The 8582-nt window shown below is 45.0% G+C and overlaps 1 non-coding gene across 1 annotated transcript; it reads right to left on the bottom strand.

Annotated features, from left to right (window-relative positions):
* Positions 1–939: 939 nt before the first annotated feature.
* On the bottom strand, positions 940–1012 carry TRNAF-GAA (transfer RNA phenylalanine (anticodon GAA)). Its single transcript has one exon. It is a non-coding gene; the product is annotated as a tRNA-Phe (tRNA).
* Between the last annotated feature and the right edge of the window lie 7570 nt (positions 1013–8582).

Here is an 8582-nt window from a genome sequence, read left to right on the forward strand (position 1 = left end):
CACATTGTACTTTATATTAATGGTAAATTTAGGTCAATATGTATTTAGTTTTTCTTGTGAAAATATCTAAAGTTGCACAATTTCATTGAAATGCGGTGATGCCCCACATGTCTTCAGAAACTACTGTTTGGTCACACAGCAGGGCTTTGAAAGTAAGAGCGCTATTTGGGTTTTGGGAACGCAGATTTTGCAAGAATATTTTGCGGGTGAATTTTGCGGAGTTCCAAAATTACCAAAACAGCAGAAACCCCACCAAAGTGATCCCATTTTATAAATTACTCCTCACAATGAATTCATCAACACCGGCAATTACTATTTTAGTCCAACAGGTGTTTTCACTCTGCAACATCCAGAATTGCAAATAAGCCAGTTTAGTGCCCAGCTTGCGGTTATGGAGACAAGCACCCCATACATTTTAAGTGGGCTCTCCTCGCTAGAGAAATGCCAAATCTGTGGATTCTTTGTCTTACCATTAACGTGGAAACCCCCTATTTTTAGAATGAAAGATGATGTCTTGAGTTGGGGTTTGTGTTTTTAGCCTTCCTCACTTTTTCCCCAAACAGCTTTGTTCCTGGCATATTTTTGAAGCATATTTGTCTCAGTAATGCCTCAGCGATTCATAGTCAAACATACATGACTGAAATCATTCAGCTAGTGTCTGATACATGCTGCCCGTATTAGCTATCAGGTTTCCTTTAAATCTTCATACAGATAAGTCAAACTAAACTAAAATAAAACAAAATGATGACATCCAGAATGAAGGAAAAATTACAAAAAATATTATTTTCCTCAAAAGATAAAAGTGTTCAGTTCTCAAGTTTCTATCATTTTATTTCCTGTAGATAGTTATAATGATTAGGACTTTTACATTCTCTGTAAACAGTCAGTCCATATGCTTTATTTTCTGCTTAAAATTTAATGGGTGAAGAAAAAGACTTATGCTGAAACCCAGGATTGAACCAAGGACCTTTAGATCTTCAGTCTAACGCTCTCCCAACTGAGCTATTTCAGCTGGACACATCTAGTTTGAGTAATGTTCAACACACTGCAAATGTCACAACTGGATGTATTTATTTTTACTTTGACAGGTTTTTGCAAGATTATCTATATTTGAAAGTCCCGCTATTTTGCGTACATATTTAAGAACTTTCATTCATTCTTTGTGAATGAATAGAAAAAAACAGCAATTCTGCCATTTTTTTTTATATTTTCAATTTTACTCCATTCACCAGGGCAATTCTGGCTGTGTCTCTGTAGGACAGGTGATGATTGAGCATAAAACACAATTTGTAAGCATAATGTTGCATCAAGCTTTATTTTTTCTTAGGTGCAAACAATTGGAGTGAAGATAGGAGATGCAAATTTAGAGAAAATATTCTACTGATTGTTAATGTTGAAAGTGAAAACATTTGTCCCAAAATGTGGTGAAACTTTGATGTCAGTATCACATGCGCATTTCAGACTTGTTAAACTATGTTCATCTGCTCTTTTAGCTTTTGTTTATTAAGTATATTTATAGTCTATTGATGCCTGAGGTAGAAAAATCTGAAATTAGACTTACTGGTAATTCGGTTTCTAGGAATCTTCCACGACAGCACCTTAGGAGGTTCACTCTCCGCCCTAATAGGGACAGAGAACACATAGAGATGAAATAGTCCCTCCCATTTTCCTATCCACAGTATTTTTCTGGTGCCAAAACAACAACTAACATATGCACAAAGAAACTATTTGATGTTCCCAGAAGTCTTTTGTGAAAGCACAAATTCAGGACATTTAAGATTTGCCTCAAGTATCCCATGGAATACTGACAAAGTACCAACGTTGAGAATTGGTTTTGCTAAGGCCCATCACTTTTAGTTTTCGATTTGAGATTACCGCCAATAGAGCGGACCACCAACTAGTCAGTAACAGGAGTGAAGCTGTACAATTTCTTGAAAGAAAATGCTAATTAGAGATGAGCAGTGTTTGAATCGAACTGTTCGCCAGTCTCAAATTCGAGCTGTTTTGGGCGGTGTTCGAGCCGTTCGACGAACACGAACGATTTGAAAAAAATCCAGCTGTTCGAGGTTATGTTCGATAACTGTTCGTGCACTAAAATCGTAACTGGATTTTTTCACAGTAATGCTGAAAATCAATGTTAATACACAGTTTGAGTGTACATCGGGGTGGGGGGGAGGGGCATGGGATGGATCTCTGCAGAAATTATGAAGATCTCCATTTTTTTTTCTCTTTCCCACATTTACAGTGGGGAGGTGCAGTCTGTCAGCCTTTCAGCAGCGCACACACGGAGCGAAGTGCGTTTTTTCACACAAGCAAGGGCATGTGTAACACTGCTGCAGCTGAGTGTTAGACGGCACCGCTGCTGCTGTGTGCGCGCTATACCGTATAACTGTGTGAATTCCAAGCAAATTTTATCTGAAATAGACAGCTAGCTTGGGAGTAGGGACTAGTTCTAATTGCAGCCCTTTTGAGGGCTAGGTTACAGCATTTCCTACGACTTTTAGCAGGCAGGTCTGTGCTCTTAAATAGACAGATAGGTTGGGAGTAGTGACTAGTTGTAATTGCAGCCCTTTTGAGGGCTAGGTTACATCAGTTCCTATCACTTATTGCCAGGCAGGTCTGTTTTAGTGCTGTGCAAGTGTTTTTCACAGCATTTGGCTAAATCTAGCTAAGCAAATCCTTTTGGGCCTCTTGCAGTGTGTGTTAGTCAGTGGAGTAGCCTATCTGTGTTGCAAGCTACACCACCTGTGTACGTAATACAATTTTTTTACTGCACCTAGCCAAGTAAAACCTACTGGGCATATTAGCAGTGTGTGGTACTCATTCTATTAGGCCATATATACTAAGCTCCACCAGCTTTCAAATTGCTAATAATTTTGAGCTGCATCTAGCCCGGAAAATAATTTTGGGCATAGTAGTAGTGTGTGGTACTCATTGTGTTAGGCCATCTATACCAAGCTCCACCAGCTTTGAAATTAATAATAATTTTTAGCTGCATCTAGCCCGGAAAATAATTTTGGGCATAGTAGCAGTGTGTGGTACTCATTGTATTAGGCCATCTATACCAAGCTCCACCAGCTTTGAAATTAATAATAATTTTTAGCTGCATCTAGCTCGGAAAATAATTTTTCTTCCCAATAGTGGTAGCAATAGAAATATGGGGCGCGCGCCTGGCTAACAAAAATATACGCTTCATAACAAAAAACACCAGCCTAGCGCACTGCATTAATAAGATGGCATCATCGTCTCTGCCAGTGCTAGGCCTACTACGCTGCCTAGCATTCCTGTGCCTAAAACACAATATATGGGTCCGCGCTAGCCACGATGCTGAGGGGTCTAAAGCTGCTGCTAATTCTTTATCATAATTCAGTTGGCAGATTTTCACAGAGCTCCTCCTCAACGCCCACCCATCGGGCAACAGTTGCCCACCCTCCCTATGGGATCTAGTGGTGAATAGTTGATGCCATTAATCAGAGCGTCAGTTGCCCTGTCGACGTGGCAAGCATACGGTAAGGCATGGGAAGAGTGGACATGACTAGTAGCAGGCAGACGGGTTAACCAATGTGAACAAGCCAGATTACAAGTCACCATAGAATTTCTCCACCAGCTAATGATGAGGGGCATATCAGGGGCTCTCAGTGCAGCGGTGTCTGACCGGAGTAGCATTTCACTTCCAACTACTGAATTGGGGAGATGTGACAAAGAGATTCATCATCAGACAATCCATAAAAGGGTGGAAAAGGGGTCAGCCAAGTCAGGAATGTAGACGTTCCATCCCGTGTCACTAAAACTGATTTCTCACATCACATCCCTAACACCATTAACATGCCACTCACAATTTGAAGCAACACTACTGTCTACTGCATTTGCGATCGCCTTCTTCGGGGCGCTATGCATAAGCGAATTAGTCCCTCAATCCAAAATTATCATCAGTGGAGGCTTATTACACCAGGACATAGTCATAGCCAATAATGCAATAGGTCTACGCATACGCCAATCGAAAACGGTTCCAGCGAGCAGGGGCACTTGGGTACTTCTACAACCCACAAACGGTACAATGAGTCGGGTAACAATAGTAAAAACGTATATAACCATCATATCACAAAGTAATTTCTTCCTATCACACATTGATGGAATGCCATTATCAAGATACCAGTTCCAAGCTATATTTAGTAAATGCCTGATATCGGCAGGGAACCACCCCAAAGATTACGGGACACACTCATTCTGCATAGGCGCGGCCACGGAAGCAGCAAGAGCAGGACTGCCAGAAACGGAAGTTCAGAGTATAGGGAGATGGCGATCCACGTGTTTGGTGAGATACATAAGACCGGACTTGTTATCCTAACGTGATTTGTTTCTTTTACAGGTGACGCTAAGCCAACAGTGTGGGTGATAGGCCACTCGTATATATATTGGGCAGAAAAAAGGGCGAAAGTCCGACCAGGCGGGAGGAAATTAGAGTTTCATAACACATATTTCAACTGGAGAGGTATTAGAGGCCTGCAATGGCCACAGGTACTAATGGAGGTAATCAAGGTAGGGAGAGAGGCAAGAGGTCCGGTCATCTTAGTTATACAGGCCGGGGGAAACGACCTAGGTCATCACAAGAGCGCATAACTAATGGCATTAATGAAACTAGACAATGAGCGCTTCAGAGAATATTTCACAAAACTAACTATAGTATGGTTAGAGATTGTGCCGATAGCGGTATGGCAAGGAGCGCGAGACATCACGGCCATCGAACAGACAAGGCGGGTAATAAATATTCGGATGGCAAAATTTAGAAGAGACAGAGGCGGTGTAGTGATACGACACCGACAACTGGAAGGAGATAATGCAGGCCTCATACAGTCCGACGGTGTTCACTTAATGGATATTGGAATGGATATATTCCTGTCAGGACTCTAGGACGGAGTGGAACAAGCGTCAAGAGTGATGGATAGGGGTCAGAGTCCTGCATACGAGTACGCAGGATCCTCCGTGGCCTGGAAATAGAAAGGACATGTTGGAGAGTTACACTTGTTGGCCAACTTGCCGGTGTGGAGACAGAGGGCATGCTGCAACAAGCTGAATTATTTTAGAAATAAAATGCCTTTCTAATGTAATGAGTATAAAGAGTTAATAAAGCTGTGACCGATCCTCACCCATCCAGTTGTAAGAGTTACATTATTGTATTGTCAAGGAAAGGGGTGTGTTAGGGGGGCTGAGCATCTGGGTTTGGTTGGGGGTCCCCACAGTCTGCCTAGGCTAGATGCAGTTAAAAATTCTTATTAGATACACAGGCGGTGTAGCTTGCTTCAGAGCTGGGCTACTACGCTGACTAGCAGACACTGAAGCTTTGGAGCAGACCTCTGAGTAAACAGCTCTTCAGACTCAACCATCTGTGTTACCCCAAGCCATAGTGTATGTAGTTTCTTATGGTTAAAAGTGGGGGGGGGCGACCCAACCCACCTGGAATTGATGATGCCAACGTCTCGTAAAACACAGCAAGGGGACTCCAAAAAGAGTCTCCATTTTTTCCAAAAATTGTGGCACAGACAACTCTTAAGTGGCATCAATTGCCGCAGAGTTGCTTAAAACGGTTGGTGAGGTGATTTTACCAAATCCTCAAGCTTTTAGTCTCCCCAGGATGACACAAGGGTAGAAAAGTCCTTGCGGATCCATGATTTGTTCATCTTTATGAATGTGAGTCTGTCTACATTCTCAGTGGACAGCTGCGTGCGCTTATCTGTCAGCACACCACCAGCAGTGCTGAACACACGTTCAGAGAGAACGCTGGCTGCAGGGCATGACAAGATCTCCAAGGCGTAAGTGGCGAGCTCCGGACATTTTTCCATATTAGGAGTCCAAAATGAGCAAGGGTCCAGTGACACAGTCATGGCTTCGATATTCACTTGGAGATACTCCTGTACCATCCTCTCTAGGCATTGACTATGTGTCAGAATTCTTGTCTCCTGTGGCCTTGCAAAGGATGGTCTAAAAAAGTGGTGAAACGATTCCACAAAATTACTGTTACCAGCAGATACTGTGTTACTGTTACGGTTTGAGTGATGAAGACTTGACAGTCCCACGGCTGGCAAGTTAGAACTGAGATATTCAGTATGTGCACCACTGGTGTTTTGTGGAAAAGCACATTTAAGATTCTGCAACAGCCTCTGCTGATACTCCTGCATGCGTGAATCCCTTTATATGTCAGGAATTATTTCGGCAAATTTACTTTTGTACCGGGGATCTAAGAGTGTGGCAAACCAGTAGTCGGGATTACTTCGAATTCTAAAAATCAGAGGGTCATATTGCAGGTAGTGCAGCAAGAAGGCACTCATGTGTCTTGCGCATCCAGGAGGACCATGTCCTTGTGTGTTGGTAGCAAGGTAAGAATCATGCTTCCTTCCTCTGCCCTCGACCACCAACCTCGCACAACAGAAATGTGATAAGGGTCTACCTCATCTGATTAGTCTTCCATGCCCATCGCCAGTTCGTCCTCCACTTCTTCCTCGGGTCCTGCACCTTCCTCAACAGTTTGGCTCTACCATGTGCCCTGGTTAATCCCTCTCCCCCACCCTCCCTTGCCTGCCGCCTTGGTGCTGCTGACCATCTGGACCTTGGAGATGTTATCCCTTCCGCATACGACTCTTCCTCTACTTTCCTCCACCTCCTCTTGTCCCACCACCTAACTCCGAATTCTGTTTAACGTGTGCTCCAGCATGTAAATCATCGGAATAGTCATGCTGATAATGGCATCGTCAGCACTAAACATCTTCATGGCCATTTCAAAACTGTGCAGAAGGGTGCATAGGTCCCTGATCTGAACGTATTGCACCAGGGCTTGTCGGTGCTGCCACTGTTGCTGCAAGAGTTGAATTCCACCGTGTCGGCACATCGCATTTCAGCCGGTGAAATGGAAGGCCCAGCGACTTCTGTAGAGATGTAAGTCGTTGAGCTGCGGGATTCGAATGGCGGAAGTGAGCACACAGCGACCGTGCCCTCTGCAGAAAGCCATCTATTCGGGGATAGTGGGCTAAAAATTGCTGGACAACCAGGTTCAACACGTGAGCCATACAAGGCACGTGTGTGACATTGCCCCGGCGAAGGGCCGCACCCAGGTTTGCAGCATTGTCGCACACGGCCTTCCCTGGTTGCAGGTCCAGTGGAGACAGCCATTCATGAAACTGGGTCTCCAGAGCTGACCACATTTCCTCAGCTGTGTGACTCACATTATCCAGACATTTCAAAGTAAACACCGCCTGATGCCGTTGAGCCCTGCTGCCAGCATAGTAAGGAGGTGTGCAGGATTCCTTCTGCGCAGATAGAAAGCGGGTGGCATTACCAGACAGGCTTTGGCTGCAGGTGGAGGACCGAGAGGAGGTTGAGGAGGCAGAAGCAGTGGAGGAACTTCGAGATAAAGAGGATTGACGCACAACTCGTGGGGATGGCAAGATTGGACAGCAGCCCCTTGTCCTGCTGTCACCATAGTTACCCAGTGCCCAGTCAGCGACATGTAACGCCCCTGTCCATGCCAACTCGTCCAAGTGTCTGTGGTGAAATGCACCCTGTCACACACAGAGCTTCTCAAAGAAGCGGTGATGTTGTGTGCGACATGCTGGTGTAGCGCAGGCACACCTTTCTTTGAGAAGTAGTGCCGACTGGGCATCTGGTACTGGGGCACTGCGACGGACATAAAGTCTCGAAAATCCTCTGTGTCCACCAGGCGGAAAGGCAGCATTTCTGTAGCCAACAGAATGCAGATGGTGAAATTCAATCTCTTAGCTTTGTCATGGCTAGGAGGAAATGGTATTTTACTTATCCACATGTGAGGGATCGAGGGCTGGCTGTTGTGCTTAGACGGGGTTGAGTAGGGTGTCACCGGCAAACTGCCGGTGTGTGAGGAAGATGCAGGCGGAAAAGTTAGGTTGCCTTGATCCAAAGGTGGTGCTCTCGATGTCGGAGAGCGCTCAACACCAGCTGGTGTTTCCACTTCCAAATGAAATGATGACCTGCCAATCACACTGGCTGTTGGGGGTAAAGAGGTGGCAGGTCTGCATCCAAAAACATGTGTGACTGCTGTCCCCCCAGTCACAAAGGATGAAGAGGCCGCGGATGCACAAGATGGGGCAGACGGTGGTTGGCCCGGCCCGCTAGGCCGCATTGTAGCACAGTGAGCTTCCCACTGCAAGTTATGCTTCATATCCATGTGACGGTTCATGCATGAAGTACTCAAACTATGGATTTTTTGGCCTCTACTTAGCTTTTGGTGACAAATATTGCAGATGACACGAGTTGGGTCATCCTTATTGATCTGAAAAAATGCCCAGGCTATGAAAGGCTTAGAGCCCATGCGACCTGAATAGCCACCACGACTCGTGGTCAGAGGCAGAGTTGTGGTTGAGGATGCAGTTGTTGACGTGCTTCCAGTACTCCGTCTCTGTCCAGGAAGGTGCAACATAACCTCGTCGTCAATAGCATCCTCCTCCACCTCCTCTGCAGACTTCATCGACTGGCTGACTGTGGGTTGACAGTAAGTGGGATCTCCAACCTCGTCATTATCACCTTGTGTGTTCTCACACCCGTCGTCCTCAGAG

The sequence above is a fragment of the Phyllobates terribilis genome, unplaced genomic scaffold (assembly GCF_046119375.1).
Source record: "Phyllobates terribilis strain yellow unplaced genomic scaffold, ASM4611937v1 Scaffold_12__6_contigs__length_324123572, whole genome shotgun sequence".
NCBI lineage: Eukaryota > Metazoa > Chordata > Amphibia > Anura > Dendrobatidae > Phyllobates > Phyllobates terribilis.